Source organism: Pinus tabuliformis, chromosome 4_1 (assembly GCF_031772625.1).
Source record: "Pinus tabuliformis cultivar Carrire ecotype Pingquan chromosome 4_1, CPIR1, whole genome shotgun sequence".
Lineage (NCBI taxonomy): Eukaryota > Viridiplantae > Streptophyta > Pinopsida > Pinales > Pinaceae > Pinus > Pinus tabuliformis.
The window spans coordinates 358,170,547-358,189,225 of NC_142303.1; positions in this window are offsets into that span (position 1 = coordinate 358,170,547).

Consider the following 18,679-nt stretch of genomic DNA (forward strand, 5'->3'; position numbering starts at 1 on the left):
AGCTTTCTATGGATAAGTATGTGTTGCATGGTGATTTTTATGCTTCGGATATGGATACCAGGGATGTTGTTTTGGGATACCCTTGGATGGAATTAGTGGGTACTATCAATATTAATGTACAGAAGAAATTCCTGAAGCTCTGGTATAAAAAGAAGAAAATTACATTACAGGATATTTCCATTAATAAACAGGTTGAGTCCAAGGAGGATGAAGCAGAAGATGTTACAGGGAATGACATATCAGATGATGAGCAGTTGATGGTCGACAATCAAACACAAACAGAGGCTGAAGATGAAAAGGTAACAGGTGCTGACACATCTGAGGAGGGCTCAGTGGTTGAAGTCATATTGAAAAAGAAGACACCACAACAGGCACCACAGCAGGGTGAAGTAAAGAAAAAGCCATCGTGGGTTAAAACTTCAACATATCATCACCCACATCACCCCGCAAGACAACCATCAAGATGGAAACCAAGTAGTCACATGACGGATAGCGAGGAGAGAAGATCCACCTACTACACATCAACACAGAAGAGCTGCCACGGTCAACTTCCATCTCAAGCGAGCGAGGCACCAGCGAGATCGAGGGTTCACCTTTCTCTTGGATGGCTAGATGCACGTGCATGGTATCAGTGGACTACTCTTTTGAGTAGATCTTATTATTTGTGTTCTTCCCATGTTTCGGGGACGAAACATGCTTAGGGGGGTGGAATGTTATATACCTAGGGGGATAATATGGGGTACCAAGGGAGGTACCCAAGGTAATAATGTAATAATGGGATGGGCCATAGTAAGAAATAAGGTGGTTAACCCATATCATGTAAGGGACCACAAGTAGTTAATAATAATGTAATGGGCCCATGGTATTAGTTGATGGTATGAGGAAACCATGGTAATGATACATGGTATTGTATGTATGAGGCCTATATAAAGGCTAGAGACTCCACATGAAGATGAAGAGAAATATTCTTGTATGAACAGGCATATGGCTTGTGGAGTGTTCTCCTTCCTTAAGGAGTGAATGTATGGTGTTGCCCTACCTTAAGGGTTTGATCAATAAAGAATCATTTCATATTATTTCTGAGTTTATTTGCATTGTATTATGTTTTCATATCAGATCCATAATATTTCCGGGTTAGATCTACAACAGTTGGCCAGTCACCTAGATGCTTTTGCTTGGAGCTATAAGGAGATGAAAGGAGTCCATCCTTCGGTTTGTACCCATCACATATACATCAAAGAGGATTGTAAGCCGGTTAGGCAACCCCAGAGGAGAATGAATCCAGCCCTTAAGGACATTGTCAAGGAAGAATTGCAAAAACTGTTGGATGCCGGATTCATCTACCCCATCTCAGATAGTGAATGGGTGTCCCCTCTGGTGTTGGTTCCCAAGAAAAATGGGAAATGGAGAATCTGTGTGGACTACCGAGAACTGAACAAAGCTACCAAGAAAGACCATTTCCCTCTACCTTTCATATATCAAGTGTTGGATGGACTGGCAGGAAAGAAGTTCTTCTCTTTCCTGGATGGGTTTAGCGGGTACAACCAAATCCAAATCAGCCCAGAAGACCAAGATAAGACCACCTTCACTTGCCCTTGGGGTACCTTTGCCTACCGAGTCCTTCCCTTTGGGCTATGCAATGCTCCTGCTACCTTCCAGAGAGCTGTTTTGAGCATCTTCTCGGAGCTGGTCCATGATGCAGTGGAAATCTATATGGATGACTTCACTCCTTATGGGGCCAACTTTCAGGAAGCATTGTCCAATCTAGGAAAAGTCCTAACCAAATGCATCGAGATGAACTTGTCCCTTAGTCCTGAAAAATGTGAATTCCTAATGACTGAAGGGACCGTGCTACGCCATACCATTTCTTGCCAAGGGTTGCAGGTGGATCCTAACAAAATTGCTCTCATCAAGAAGGTTCCACCTCCTCAAAAGGTAAGGGATGTTCGAAGTTTCTTGGGATTAGTAGGATACTACCGGAGATTCATTAAAGATTTCAACAAGCTAGCCTCGCCATTGTTTGGCCTGTTGGCAAAAGATGTGGAGTTTAAATGGACTGACGATTGTCAGAGGGCTTTAAATGAATTGAAGGACAAGTTGGTGTCAGCCCCAATCCTGAGAGGTCCAAACTGGGCCCTACCTTTCCACATCCACACCGATGCCTCGAACAAAGCCATAGGTGCAACTTTAGGACCAGTTGAGCAGAAACTTCCATATGCCATTTACTTTGTTAGCAAAAACTTGTCCAAAGCTTAGTTGAATTACACTGTAACCGAGAAAGAATTCTTGGCTGTGGTCCATGCACTGAACAAGTTCCGACATTATATCACTGGCTATCAAACCTTTGTACATATAGACCATGCTGCAATTAGATATTTAATGAATAAACCAGATGTGAATGCTCGTATTATTAGATGGTTACTTTTGTTGCAGCAGTTTGATTTGACCATTGTTGACAAACCAGGTGGAGAAAATGTTGTTGCTGACTTTTTATCTAGATTGGATTTGTCTGCAGATGAGGATGGAACGGTGGATGACCAGATGCACGATGAGCATCTGTTTGCTATTTCAGTACTCTCTCCATGGTTTGCTGATATAGCAAACTACCTTGTTTCAGCATAGTTCCCTCCGCACCTATCTTCCAAAGAGAAGAGCAGAATCATCAGAAAAAGTGCCTCATTTACTTGGATCGGGGGCAATCTGTTCAAGCTTGGCCCCGATCAGATCTTAAGGCGTTGTGTAAGGGAGGAGGAAGTCTTTGATATCCTCCTCACTTGTCATGATGGGCCTTGTGGAGGACATTTTGCAGCAAAGAGAACTGCCTTCAAGATCCTGCAGGCAGGCTACTATTGGCCCACACTTCATCAAGATGTCAGAAGATATGTCAGCCAGTGTGACCAATGCCAAAGAATGGGGAAACCGACCCAAAGGGATGAGATGCCTCTCCAACCTCAGGTGACTCTTGAGCCATTTGAGAAGTGGGGTATGGACTTTGTGGGCCTAATCAACCCTCCTTCGAGGCAAAGGTCTTACATCATTGTGTGCACTGACTACCTAACAAAGTGGGCAGAGACCAAAGCAATCAAAGCGGCAACAGAAGAAAAGGTGGCCGAGTTCCTAAGAGAAAACATCTTCTATAAGTTTGGCTATCCAAGAGAGCTGGTCACCGATCAAGGGAGCCAGTTCACCTCCAACCTGGTTGAAGATCTACTAGCTCATCACAAGATCAAGCATAGAACTTCCACCCCCTATCACCCTCAAGCAAATGGGCAGGTGGAAGTCACCAATAGAGCATTAGAAGGGATCTTGGCTAAGGTGGTGAGCAGCAGTAGAAGGGACTGGGCAGATCGCCTGGTTGAAGCCACATGGGCTTACAACACCACTTGGAAGACCACTACCGGCTTCACACCTTATGAGCTGGTCTATGGGAAGAAAGCTTTGCTGTCCATTGAGTTTGAATACAACATTTTGAGGATGGCAGCTCAGCTGGACCTAGATCTCAGCCATGCACAACAAGAAAGGCTATTGCAGCTGAATGGCCTGGATGAGCACCGAATGCAGGCCCTCCTTCACTCAAAAGTGGTTCAACTTCAGAGAAAGGTGTGGCATGACCAACATCTCCATGACAAGCAATTTCAGCCGGGAGATTGGGCTTTGTTGTATGACTCCAGATACAAAGATTTCAAGGGGAAGCTGAGAACCAGATGGCTAGGGCCATATTCAATGGAAAAATGTCATGACAATGGATCTGTGCTTATTAGGACCATTGATGAGGAAGCCATCCCCATGCTTGTCAACGGGCATCGATTGAAGATCTACAGGAAGCCTCCCTCAAGACAAGAGTTTATCAAAACTATGGAGAAGGCAGTGTTGGTCATAGAGAAGGGTTCTGCCTCTACTTTCGACATACCCTGAAGAATCTAAAAAAAATAAAAAATAATAATAATAATAATAAAGATCCTTGAGTGAAAACCTTTCTGAGGCACCCAAGGCAGGTGGTAGGGGTGAAAACCTCATTGAGGCGCCCCTATTGTCTTTTCAAAAAAAAAAAAAAAGAAAAAAAAAAAAAGAGATTGGAAAAAGATCCTTGAGTGAAAACCTCTTTGAGGCGCTTAAGGCAGATGGCAAGGGTGAAAACCTCAATGAGGCGCCCCTGTTATCTTTCAAAAAAAAAAGGAAAAAAAAAAAAAAAAAAAAAAAAAAACAAGGTCAGTAGATTCATTATGTAAGATTGCATGCAGGTGTTCTATGGAGGAGAGGAAGCCTCTAAACTCAAAGCCAAGGGTCCTCATCATGCAGCAAGGACACCTCACCAGCACCTCCTCCAAGAATCCTCATTTTCTCCAAGGTATGTGCAATTTTATTCCAGCTTGAGTTTTCTACAGGAAGACGCAGATTTTCTACAGGAAAATGCAAAGTTTCTACAGGAAGATGCAGATCTTCTACAGGAAGGTGCAGACTCTCTACAGGAACGCATCCTTTCTACAGGAAACGCTGTATTTCTACAGGAAGCTTCCTGTAGAAGCTCAGAACGGGCCATAATTCATTTCATGAGGCGATCTAACGGCTAAGGATTGGTTTGGACGCATGCATGCCACGGTTGTCAACCATGCACATTGCTGTTATCTTGCTCCACCGTCCTTGTCGACATGCAACCAAGTACCTGCACCAGCAAAGCAGATCGATGAGTCTCGAGGAAAAAAGCAACCTGTAAATGGAAAAAGCGCTAGAGATCTCACACCATATTCATCACAGTCAGCCCGAGGCTCCGAGAGCATGATCGTGAGGCCATCCATCGTCGTGCAGCATGCACCCAAGGAGGAAGAACTGTTCCAAGACATCCCGCGGGAGTCCTGTAACAGTTAAACCTGCTAGAGTGGATACCATTCACCACGCAGGCCATCTGAAGGGAAACGTGGGCACATGAAACTGAAGCATCCCATCCATCGACGGCAGCTCATGAACATGGACCTCTGGGCCTGTGTAAGTCCGCCAGCAGCAGGTAAATCGACTCATCAATGTCCAAAGAGCCGAAACATCATGTACAACCACACAGGTAACTGTCTCGACCCTTCCTTCCATCAGACTGCATGAATGTTACTTTGATTGATTGCTTAGGTGTAAAGGTGAATGGGTTGAGTGGTAGTATGGTCAGTTGGCCGGCCACGTCGGCCAGTTAATGGTCTAGATGGATGTATGGGTGGCGGCCGTAACAAAAGAATGGGCAGCACACACGTGAGAGAAATCTCGTCGAGGAAATGAGTTCAACAGAAGAGGCGGCGACAGATCCGCGGGAATTGGTGCGGCAGCAAGTGAACGCACAGTTGAATGATGGGGTGACGTCACCCAACGGTCCGGCGGGGACAGCTCACCCCCGCGCCACGGATTCCGCCGAATTCAAAATCTAATCGGCTAGATTGCATTCATGCATTTAGCAACCACCGGTTTGAACTCGAGCGGCCATCCTGATCCTTCTACAGTGTGATACGCCGAGCCTTTGGCTATCAGAGCGATTGAGAAGCACGCCCAAGGCGCAGACCGACTGCAATCTCTCCCGAAAACCGCGCGTTGCATTCTACAGGAACGCTGCATTCTACAGGAACATTGTCATCCTACAGGAACGCAGTTTTCTACAGGAAAGCGGGTGCCTCACGTAAAAAGGTGGCCAATTAAAGAGGTAACCCTGAACTCTTCATGCAACTGGTTATTAAAGGTGGCAGAATTGTCGTCCACAGTCTGGTCATAGAGAAATGGTGAAATTGTTGTCTGTTGTGCCTATACTGTCATTCTATAGGATGTCGAATAATTAAAACTGTGTTAAGTCCTCAGGGATAAGTTTTGTGGGTTATGTGCATGACATTCTACGCTCTGTCTCAGTAAACCAAAATCTCTTCCACAATCACCACCTCTGGTTAAGAAACTTGTTTTATCATGCCGGGTGGTTTTATAAGATGGGAACCCACTGATTCAACCAAATTGAGGGAAAACCAGGAAGTGGTAGAGCTCTTCACACGGGTTCAATGGATATCTTTTTGTGACAAATTGCAGGGGTACGATGATGAAGTGGCAGAAGAATTTTTGCAGGCTCTAAAGCCGAAATCCAAGACACTGGCCACAGTGAACTTCAGAGGTCTAAGCCTCAAGCTCACCCCGCAATATATCAGTCGCATCGCTGAACTTCCGATGGGTTTGCCATGGGATAAGGAAGAAAGGAAGTTGAGCCAGCAAGCCAAGAAGGAATTCTTTCCACCTGAGGAGGAATTCTCAGAGGACAAAAATGGGGTGCGAAGAACCAGCTTGCTGCCACCATGGAATGAAGTCAGTTTGCAAATCATGAAATATATAACTTGTGAAGGCCGTTTTAGCATCGTGTATGCATATCACTTTCGGTTGCTCACTGAATTGAGGCACCGGATTGATCTTCCTGTAGAACAAAAACTGAGCATCCCTTATTTCCTGTTGCAGTCTCTAATGGAGTGTGCCACAAAGCTAAAAGAGGGCATACCAGATCAGATAGCCCACCATGGGCTGATCAAGCTTCTTGTGGAGGATGCGCTGCATTCATATAAGGTTCCCCTCTCATGGGAATCATTCTGGAATTTGACAAGAGATGGAGACATTAAAATGTTGATTGAAGAAACGGGTTCCTCCAGCAGTGAGGAACAAGAAGCAGTGGCCGAGGGAAAGAGAGAAAAAGGCCAGAAGACCCCGACCACAGTGCAGAAGAAAGAACAAAAGAAGAAGCATGAGGAAAAGGATGACAAAGAAAAAGGTGGCACACCCATCTTGTCAGCAAGAGAAAAGAGGTTGAAGAGCAGAATGGACAAAGCTGAGGTGGTCCACGTCAGCCCAAGTACCTCATCAGCACCTGCAACCAAAGCAAAAAGCAAAACCCATGCGGCTAAGCAAGAAAAGGTGGTGACACCTGTGTCTACAGGAAAGCAGAAACAGGCTTCTACAGAAAGCCCAAAAACAGAGAAAGGGTCTTCTACAGGAAGCCCGAAATTGGCAAAAGGGTCTTCTACAGGAAGCCCGAAAATTACCAAAACAGGGGCTTCTACAGTAAGCCCCGAAAAGGTGAAACCCAAAGAGAAGAAGGTGGATATCCTGGCACGGGAGGCAGCAGCTGTATTAGCTGGCCTCAGCACGCCACCTAAGCCAAAAGAAAAGAGGAAGAGGGAGACCCCTCTATACTTTAAAGCTCGAAGAAGTGTTAGGATAAAGACGGGCAAGCCATAGCCTCCGTCCAGCAGCCCGATTGTCATCGAAGATACACCTACTTCTCCCAAGGAAAAGTCACCCTCCAGGATCACAGTCACCTACGAGAAGGGGAGTCCAAAGAAAAATACGTGGCAAGAAAGGTTGGACTTGTTGACTGAAAAAACTCGGCTACAGGAAGCTGAAAATGTTCTACAGGACACTCTGGCCCGGCTACAGGAAACAGAGAAGAGGGAAGGAGAAGGACCCTCATCACCACCAAAGGAGGGTGAGGTAGAACCACCTGAAGAGGCAGAAGAAGTACATATACCAGAGCCCAGCCCTCAGCCTAGTCTGAGTTCATATTACACCTTTTTAGAGGCGGGAAAAATCATACCGCAGAAATTTACTGTACCCTTATTTTTTGCATTAGAGGAAGAAAGAGCCTGTTCCCACAAATGGATGCAGATCGCCAAATCAAAGGGTGTGGCGGACATAGGCCCTTTACAAGAGCAACTCAAGGAGGTCAGGAGTGAATTCACCATGGCTAAACATGTGGCTAATTGCCAACGTGTGCTTCTACAGGAAGAAAATCAGAAGCTGAGATTGCAGCTACAGGAACTAAGGGCAGGGGCAGGAACATCCTCCAAAGACATCACAAAAGAACAACAGGGCAAAAAGGAGCTGACCACCGGTCTTGAAGAGCCAATGACACTTCTACAGGAAACAGAACAGCAAACAAAAATTGAAGTGCAAGCTCTAAAAGAACAACTGCAACAAAAGGAAGCACAATAGGCCTGCATGGCCAGTTGGGCCATGGAGGCAATACAGTGCATACAACCTGCAAAATCCTATGGACTGTACTTAAAAGATCAATGGCTGCAGTTCCAAATAAACACCTTGGCACAAAGAGGTATTTCACATATCCAAAACCCACAACAATTTTCTGAATTGTGCAGTACCAGTTCATCAGAAGACAAAGCCAAATTAGCAGAGTTTTACCTCCACAACTTGGCCTTGCCTAATGAAGTCTCCTGGGATCCCAATATTGCCTTGGGTGATATGCAATTGATGGCGTTCGCTTCATGGTTAAACCATGAGGATCAAAGAGCAGCTGAAGCAAAATCGGTCATGAACCGAGAAGTGAGCGAGCCACTGTTCATTCGAGCAGAACCAGAGGATCCGGTGGCACTCATCTTAGCCCACCAACAGTTGGCTATTGATCCCACAGCTTCCTTGAGATTTATGGACCAACAGGCCCAAGCCATAGCTCACTTTGAAGACATGGAAAGGTTTTTAGGAGAAAATGTTGCCCAAGCATGTACACGCAGATGGAATACCTTGGCACACAGCTTGAAAATCCGAGAGTACCATACCCCCATTCGGATGAGGGAAGCTTTGGCAAGAGTTGACCTTTACAAGAAATCCATGCAAAGCCTCCAGGCCAGCTGGATTGGCCTTAAACTCAGCCCACCACTACTGCTAGGGTTGACTGAAGGCAATACAAAGGAGGATGACAGGCAACAATGGGAAGAGGTGAACAGGAAAGCAGGGTTTCATATCAACAAAGAGGACACTACCACAGAGCCTTGGGATGCAAGGGAAGCAGTGAAAGCGATGAAGGATGAAGATTTGGACTAAGTTGCTCAAGGATGAGCAAATAGTTTAGCTGGGGGGTGATGATGAGCCCCAATTTTTGGTACAATTTGGGCTCATATTGGCCTACTTACCTTGCTCAACCATTCATATTTTACCACTTATGCATTCATTTCTTAGTATATTCGTGTTGTTTGTAGGAAGAAGGGCAGGCATTATATCTATGTGACTAATACATGATGATTTCAGGTTCTTGGCATTAAAGAGAGCAAAAGACCACGCAAAAGGAGACAAGGAGACAGCAAAGGTGATATTGCGGGTTCATAGGGAGGTTGTCCACAATCTTGATGACCCTCCTCGTGATTTTCACCTTCACTCCGAGCCCTAACAACTCTCCCCACCGAGCTTAAAGACAGCCAACACGTTCTACAAGATCAGCAGTTTTACAGCAGTTTGACTTTCAGTTGGACAGCCAAGCTCGACGAATGGAGGAAGCCAGCTTGATCTTCATTTTGTATAAATATGAGGGCCGTAGCCTTTGTTAGGAGCTTTTTGAACTTTTGGACTGATATTGTAATTTTTGGAGCATAGCTCGGTTTTTGTTTTTGTAAGCCAGTTTTGGCATGACATCAGACTTTTGGTTATGAATAAAGGCAAGCAGATTTGGATCTAATTCTGAGCATTTAAGGGAGCTATAGCTCTCAGGTTAGGGCCCAACCTGAGAGCAATAGATCTCCTCTTCTTGTAGTGTTATTTGCCTTTCGTTCCAGCACTTTGTTTCTTTACTTTGACATGCAATTCGAAAATACAATCTGCTGATTTGGTTTGTTGTGATTAAGTAGGATTAGCTTATGGTTAATTTTGCTTTCAGTTGCTTAGATCAGGATAGGAGGTTTGTAATACACAGGAGCTCCAGAAAAGGTTGAAAGGACCTCATTGCCATCTCTGTTAGGGATTTGGATGCAGTCTGAACCAACCACCAAAAAAAACGCAGTCTTTTCACGTTCATGCAAGCTGCAACACAGTTGGTTTAATCGTGGATCCTTCCATGCACTTTTGCTCTTGAGCTACACTTCGCCATTGCAATTCCATGCACGACTTTTCTTCATGGTTTACATCACTGTTTATTGATTTAATAGCACAGGTAGCACTGGTTAATGAATTCTCGTTTTTGGTGCAAGACATAAGTCATTTGTTTCATTTACACTGCTCCATATCATTCCACTCCTTTCTTCTTCTTCTTAACCTCTCCTCAAGCCACCTATTCGACCTCTGTTCAGCTCGTTTACCTTCCAACTCATCCATTACCACGTAGCTTCATCTTTTTGACCTTTCGTTGCTGCCATCCTTCTATCCACCTATCAACTCCATGCACTCTCTCTCTCCATCTTATTCCTCTGCCCCTGAGTCATCACAAGCTCCATCTCCACCTTACCTATCCACCCAAACCATTCCATCCCTTCACCATCACCCAAGACTTCCACTTACAGCACATCCTGTAGAAGTTAGCAGACTTCCTGTAGAATTCCTTAGTTTCCTGTAGGATCCCCTGCAGACATCCTGTAGAAGCCTGCAAACTTGGTTGCCGAGCATCCGAATGTTGTAGACCTCTGTGGACTAATGCTAGGGACCCTCTGGGACCTCTCCCAACTATCCTGACCTTTCCCAAGCTTTCTCTCCCTTCGCACCACCTCTGCACAGCCAAACCCTAATAAGAAACAAAGTCATAATCACTCCATCCACTTAAGCAAAAACACAAAAACAATGTTCTTTTTCATAGAAGTAGTTTGAGTTCATGCATTTCACATCATTAGAAGTAATGGCATCATTTGTAGACATTTGCACTCTCACTATTGCACCATAGAGGTTAAACTAGTCAGATTAGGGTTTACTAGGGTTTCCATGCTTTGGTTGGCTTTCAGTTCATTTTTGCAAAGTGGATCAATTTCCCTTGAGATAGCCTTCATCCATCATTTAGAAAACTTCTTCTGAGAGCATATAGAAGTTGGCTTGAGCCCTAGCGGACTTGTGCCAGCTGACCAAGTGACAGCTGCGACAAGAGCTAGTACTTGTGCATACAGCACCGTCACTTCCAAGTTTGTACGAACTACCGGGTTGATAAAATTAGAGATAGGAGGCCCCAGGAGTTGTAGCATTATTGCTACAATACTGGAGCCCACCACATATATTAAAATGATGTATGATATTTTTTATAGTGATTTGTCAGTTAAAACTTATATAGGTGTAGGTACTCTATCCTATATTAAATTGATGTATGATATTCTTGATATAGAATTACATTTGTGTAGTGGTTAATGGAATAATGATTCATCTTGGTGTATATACTCTATCTTCACCCTGTGATTATGATCTTCTACACCTCTTCTGAATAACTACATGTCCTTAACCATTAGGCTTACAATACACAACCCTTGTTTCATAGGTAAGGGGTTGTCCATTTTTATATTTTGGAGATTTTGGTTGGAACTTCACTAAATAATTATTTGTTAGACTTTTTTTTTTTGTTTAAAATCCATTTTTGAATTCATAAATGAATTCAGCGCCCTAAAAATATCAGTGGGGCACTCAAATTGTATAGCGCTCACAGATTAAAATTGTAATTCCAACAAATTCCTACCATATTTTCAACAAATTTGACCAAAAAACATACCTAATTTTTTTCCAAAACATAGAACAATTAAACTCTCTTTGAAGGAAATCACATAGCCACCAATGAAGTGATTTTTTAATTAAAAAATCACTAGATAATCCGAAGAGTTTGTTATTTAACTCCACCAATTAAGTAATTTTTAATAAAAAAATTGAGTAGATAATTTGAAGAGTTTATTATTTAAATTATAATTTAGATATGTTGAAACACCATAAAATAAATTAAATTTCATTTCTAAAACACAAAAATTGCAATTTCAACTGTCAAATTTTGAGAAAATCCTCATTGAGAACAACCGTAGAAATAGTCATGATCTAGTGAGCAATTAATCTATGCTTTCTTTCGTGATTGTTAGAATAATGTAAAACTGGGAGTTTCTAGTAATGTGATAGGTTTGTTGAGTTGTCTTCCTAGTTCTATATGCGTTAAGAGGTATTGTTCTAGAAGTAATTCTTTTCCAATGTAAGTGAGTGTAGCTAAATCATAGTGTGTATCTTCCATGTTGTTATGTCCATCGAGTCTAGTGATCCCATAGTTATAAAATCGGACACATTGTGATATATTTGCAATTAACAAGAGTGCAGGCTTAGGCCTGAACTAATAAAAATGTTTCGTTGTGTTAAACTCCATGTTTTCTAACTTGGTATCAGAACCATGGAAGGGGATGTAGAGATCTAGAAAGCAATAAGGTCGAGATCTGAGAGATCTCTTCCAGATCTGAATCTGAATTATATAGAGGGTGCAATTATCAGAGCCGTTCATTTTAATGTGGCTCGAGTTGTTCAAATTGGTGCATAAACCACTGATCTAATTTTGTTTGGCGTAAAACTGCTGGGTCTTGAGGTCGTCGGTGAAATTACCTATTGAAGCTGTCGTGAAGTTGAGCCTGGCATGTTACTTTTGCAAGAGGGTGAAGTTGATCTTGGAACGTTTCTTTTGAAAGAGGGCCAATATCGGCTAGCATAAAGATCAATTGTGATCTGTGATGGGTTGTTCAATTCTGCCTTGGTGGCTGAGATCGACTAGATCTGCAAGTGGAATTTTTTTGTGTGGTGGAGATATGAAAGATATGTTCCTGATTTGAATTGTAAAAGTGTGGATCTTGCTTGTGGTTGTTATCATTTCTATTTGTGGAGAACTATTTTTTTTTTGTTATGCCCTGGTGGGAGTGCACAAACCAAAACCTGTTGTGTGGTGTGTCCATCTGGATATGAGATCCTTTTACTCATTACGGACTTGTGAAGGAAGATTGTATTTGGGGGTTGTGTTGTTGTAACCCCGTCAGATCTGTGTAATCCATAATATTTGTCGCTCGGATCTGCGAGTAGATCTTGGGTATTGTTCCTGGGGCTCTGTAGTGTCATTTCCTGCAACGTGAAGTATATTTGATTTGTGAGGGTTGCATTTGAGGTCGATCTACATGCCTGAAGGGATTTAAATGTGGTTGTCATGGAATATCTAACATAAATGGAGGGACATGAGTCATGAGTCTAGCTCATGCATGGTGAAAATTTTGGTCCGACTTAATATTCCATTCCATTATTAAGTTTTACTATATGGTTCTCCATTTCTTTGAATCGAGTACCATTGCATTGTTGTGAGTCAGATGTGAAATTTCATATTGAAGTTCCGATATTCGCAGCTCGTTGCCACCGAGAGGTACCTTGATTTGAAGGGTTAGTCAAATTTTGATAATACCACATCCATACATTAGGAGCCACCGCTCATATTTAGCGTAGCAGTTTATTTTTTTTAAAAGACGATAGAAAGTTACTTAAAGTTGGTGAAAGCATTTTTTTAATGGTCTCTTTTTTGGTATTGTTATATGAACAAATAAGTGTAAGTGAGCAGTTATCACCCCTGTGATTTTTGTCTTTAAATTTGTGTGGGTAGCACATGGATAGCCATAGATGCCGCTGGAATTATGACAAGTTTGGTGAAAAAAATTGCAAAAGTCATCGCTAAATAAGAAGGGCCATCCCACATTATCAGGGAAATGACAAGCCATCCTCTTTGGCTGGAGCTAACTAGCCATATATTGGGTATTTAATGTCTTCAGAGCAGCACGCAACTTAGCCTGTTAACACGGGAGCGGGTAAATATTATTTAATGCCGAATTTGCCCGCTCCCGTGTTATCGCGTTAAGTCGCGTGCTGCTCTCAGGGCATTAAATACCCAATATATGGCTGGTTAGCTCTTTCCATCCTCTTTACCTCGTTTTGTTGAATATGGACGTAAGCCAGAACCACTTGCAGCTAATTTGGAAGGTTGGAGTTCTTTTTAACACAATTTTTTTCTTTTAAAAATCCTTGATTACTTTCTTTTTCTTTTAGGAACAATTCAATTAGTTTGAATATAGAGATATTATTATATTGTTTTTAAAGGGTACTTTCTTTAAAAGAATATTTTTTGGTGGCTTCTTAAAAGAGATGAGGAGTGTTCTTTTGGAAGTTTTAATTTTATGGTGGCGTATAAATGTATGGTGAAAAGAGGTTTGGATATTTGGTGTGTTTTCCTAAGGGATTATTCAGTATTATGTGATTGGTATTTATTTGAGATTTGGCTCAATGATAAAGATAAAGTGGTATATTGGAAATATGTATTTATCTTTATTTAAGTTGGTATAAGAAAAGGAAAGGAGAAGGAAATCATGGGTTGGCAAAGGAGAATTAATCAATTCCGAAGAGAACTGAAGTAATTGAGGTGAAAGAATCAAAGGGCAGAAGCTGTAGAAAAATATGGAATGTTTCCAGTGGAAGAACCCATATTTGAGGATCAGAATGTAGAACTGGATGAGATCAATGAAGAAGTTGAATAAATTGGTGTGATATTGAAACGATTAATGTTTGTTTTTCCATCTTTCCTAGGTAAAAATTTTAAGCGTTTGGCAATTAAAATGGAGGGATTTCTTTTCTCAATCAGTCTACTCCTATTATTTATACAAAAAAGTTACAGCAAGGCAGTTGCCTTGAAAAGTCTTGCCATGAAGTTGGCATTTTACAAAAATATGCTTGACCTCAGTACACAGAAGACCTACAGCAGCATTTTTGACTACGCATAAAACTCAAAATTGATCCACAACTATCCATCGCTAAACATAAACGAAACATGGACTGACAGAGACCTGAAACATGCATTAACATCGAGACTCAAAAGAGGAGGCGAGCTCCTACTTCAGAAACTGCAAAGAGCAGAGGCACGGGCTGGATCAATCGTCCAAGGAGGTATATGGCTCCTCAACGACCCTGCACCCGAACTGAAGTGAGTCCTCAGAGTCGAATTGATGAACCTCTGAGCCTGTAGGCTCTCCTCTTGCTGGCACGCTTGTACCTGCAGTGGCTTCAGAATTCACCACAGAAAGACCTCCCATGACCTGGCACTGATTATCAATCAGATTTTTCGTTCTCTGGTCTGCAAGAACCCCAGGATGGGCCGCTTCCCAACCCCGGGCATCTTCACATTTTTCAATTGTAACTGAAACTATGAAGGATGAGTTAGCTAAAGAACGCGGGATGCGGTAACGGACAGTGGGATGACCATTATGCTCACATTCCTCATTCCTGATTCGCCCTCGTCCCCTGCCCCTGCCACTTCTGGTGGCTAGAGGATTGCTACAACCAGATTCCAACACCTCCGAGGAAGGGTCCGAGATGGGGGTGAAAATGGAGGGATTTCTTGGTTTAGTAGATTTATCGGAATTTGTTCAAGAAACTTCTATAAATTCCCACGATAAGAGTAGAGGTGCAGTAGCATTGCTTCTTATTATATAAACACTGGACGATAACATCTTGTCTATTATTTTGCATGAATATGGTGAAATACATAATGAAAAATTATTTTGGGATATTCTTGAAATGAAGTACAATATGCAATGGGGTGAGAAAGATGAAAAAGATGAAGGTAGAGCTTTAGTGGCAGATCTACAGAAAAAAAATCTAAGATTGTTGAGAGAAATGTTCTGGAGGACATAGCAGCAAAAGATGAGTTGAAGAAAGTGAATAGCCTATTTGAAGTAGAGGTGGCGAATTCAACAACTATGGTTACTAATATTAAAGAGGAAATTTCAAAATTTGATGATGGATATTTGTTTTATAAAAATGAATCGCAGGTTATATTTCAAAAGAAGTTGAATGATAAATTGTTGTTTGCTTCAGATGACTAAGAGGTTGTAGAATTTCCTGTAGATTCACAAGCTCATGCAATTTACTAAAGCAAAGCATAAGAATCTACTTCTACTTTCAACCAATGGAAGCCAATAGATCTATCAAAACAATAATAGCAAGAGGACAACAAATCAATGGCACATAACACAATAACTATCTAGGGAAAGCCACAACTCAAAACCCCACTATTGTATTGCATTAAATCAGAATTCCAAGATGATAATACAATGCTTGTTCTAAGAAGAACAATCCCGACACTTAGTATGATCAATATCCCTACTCACAAGCAAGCTCAAGCCAAACCTTAGCCTCTTCTACTACTCTCCAAGCCCCTATTTCCTTATACAATTACTATGGATGATTAGCCCATATTAATGGGCATCTAGTGCATCCAAAATTGTGCAATCCACACTAGGTTCAGTTCTTGATTGCATGCATGATTTATACAACTCAGTAAATCATACAACTGATAGTACATTGTCCCTGCACTCTAATCTCAACTGGGTCTTTCTCAGAATCAACATGCATGAGTTTCTGATGAGGGAATATTCGGTTAACTTGAGTAGCACTAGTGGATGCATTAGTGCACCAACTGACTGTTAACTATCTATCAATTCCTCAAACAGTTTGGAACTAAGTTAACTAAACTTAACTTAATAAACTAAGTTATTTAATTACAAATCATAATTAACTCATCTTGGAACCCTATAATATAGGTAGAACATATACATGACTTCAGAAAGACTTCCAACTCAAAATTCCTAAGCTAATTAAGTTAATTAAACTTAATTAACTATTTACAAGTTGCTATGAGAATAGAATTCAATTTTAATTCTCAGTTTAATTCAAGGACAAATTAAAATGGAATTATTGAATGCTATTTTTAACATTTCTTGTTGCTATTTTCAACACTCCCTCTCAACAAGAAAGGAATTCAACTAGATCCCAATCCTAAACCTTTGGAATGTTCTGCATGCAACACTTATCTCTAGCGTTGTTGCTCCAACAAATCCGGAAAAAAAGAAACATCCAACCTGAATTAGTCTGATGCCTCTGTCATCAACGTTTCCGACTGTTATTGCCTCTGTCGACTGAAAACTTTGCACTTCTATTGACTCTACTTTTCTGCATTGTTGTCAACCCTTCTCTATGCTCTTCATTATTTGACTACTCTAGCCTCTATCACTTTGATCTCTGACTACATAAACCCCATTGATTCCTCTCGCTACTATGTACTTTGGGCTCCCGTAGCAAGGTGCGATCCATGAGATAAAAACGCTCAATGGACCCTACCCAATTTAAGCCCTCTTGGGATTAGCACTTCACATTGCCCCACCTCACACCTGGTGATATGGCTGCATGTGCTCCCTCTACCCACTTGTCTCAAAATTTCCCCCTACTAGAGGTCTTTGCATGAGTGGATGCCTCCACTCAGTCTCCTCTCAGCGTCTCTAGTTGTGGTTGCTCCACAACTTCCTAAAGCTGCTTCTAAGACTGCTTCTTCTCTACTTGAGTGTATCTCTCCACTCGATCTCCTCTTAGTTTCTCCAATTGTGGCTACTCCACAATTTTCTGAGACTGCTTCATCTAGGGTTGCATGTTGAGAGGTAATTTACTCTCCCTCTCAAGTACCAAGTATCTAACATTTTCCTTGCTCCTCAAGGATTTTCATGCATATTGAACCTGAAGAGCATATAGGTTCTTGACCCATGAACCAATCTGTTTCAATTGTCCCGTGGTGATGTGTCTAAGGAATACCTTTCCCTTACTAAAAGCCACATCATAACCATGGTCTTCCAATACCACGACTGAAACAAGATTATTATTTAGTCTCGGAACATACATCACATTTGTGATCCTGAGAGGGGAACCAGACTCCCTCTAAAAGGTAACCGTATTGATCCCGGTAGCACTATACCTCTTGTCATATCCAAACTCTATGCTCTTCTTGAGTTCTTTCTCCTCAAAATCACTAAAGAGATCTCTATTCCCCGTCATATAGAATGAGGCACCGCTATAAAGATACCACACACCTCCCATGGCAGTGCCGACCATGCATGCAATGAGAGTTAAATCAAGTTTGAATTGTGAAGCTATAGCTTCACCTTTTGCCACTACTTTCGGCTCCTTCTTGCTTGCTTTCTTCTATGGGAAGTTCTTGGCATAATGCTTGTGCTCGTGATAGTGAAAATACTTGACTTTCGTCAAGTCCATCTTCCTTTTGCCCTCCTTGCCTCGGGACTTCTTTTCCTTGGCCTTCTTTGCCTTACTCGTTAAGGAAAAATCCTCTTCCATTTCCTTGGAAGAGGTCCCATCTCTGGTGTTCCTCCTGATCTCCTCCTGCATCAAATCCGACCATAGTCGTTCCCAATCTAGTAGCTTCGCCTAACCATTGACAGAGTCCTGATGACTATGCAAACTCTTTGGGGGTCCTAGAAGAGAAAGACTCACCATATCATTCTCAACAATTGTTATTCCAACACTTCCAAGTTCATCACAACATTGAGTGAACTTGGTCAAGTAATTTGGAATTGAGTCACCCGCCTCCATCTTGATTTCTCGAAGTTTATCTTTCAGTGCCAACCTTCTTTGGTCACTGTTGTTTTGGAAAAGATCCTTAAATTCTTTCGACATATCATGTGGATTTTCCTCCCCACGGATACTCGAGACAATGTGGTCTCGAACCCCATCAAGGATTATCTGCCTCGCCCTTGCCACACACTTCTTCTATTCGGCCAGATTCTAAGCATCCGATGCTGGTGGCTTAGGAATGTCCTGATCAATGAATTCCTTCAAGCCCTTATCCTCCAACATGGCCTCCATCTTGTCCTTCCAAGCTATATAATTCGAGCTTCCATCCAAGGCATACTCAAGACGCAAACCATAGAACACCATCTATCAATCCTGAATTATGTATTGCAAATTTGAATTTCACTTGTAACCCTGAAATCAATACTTCGAAATCTCCTCTAGTATACTATTCTTAGCTCTGATACCATGTAGAATTTCCTATAAATTCACAAGCTCATGCAATTTACTAAATCATAGGACA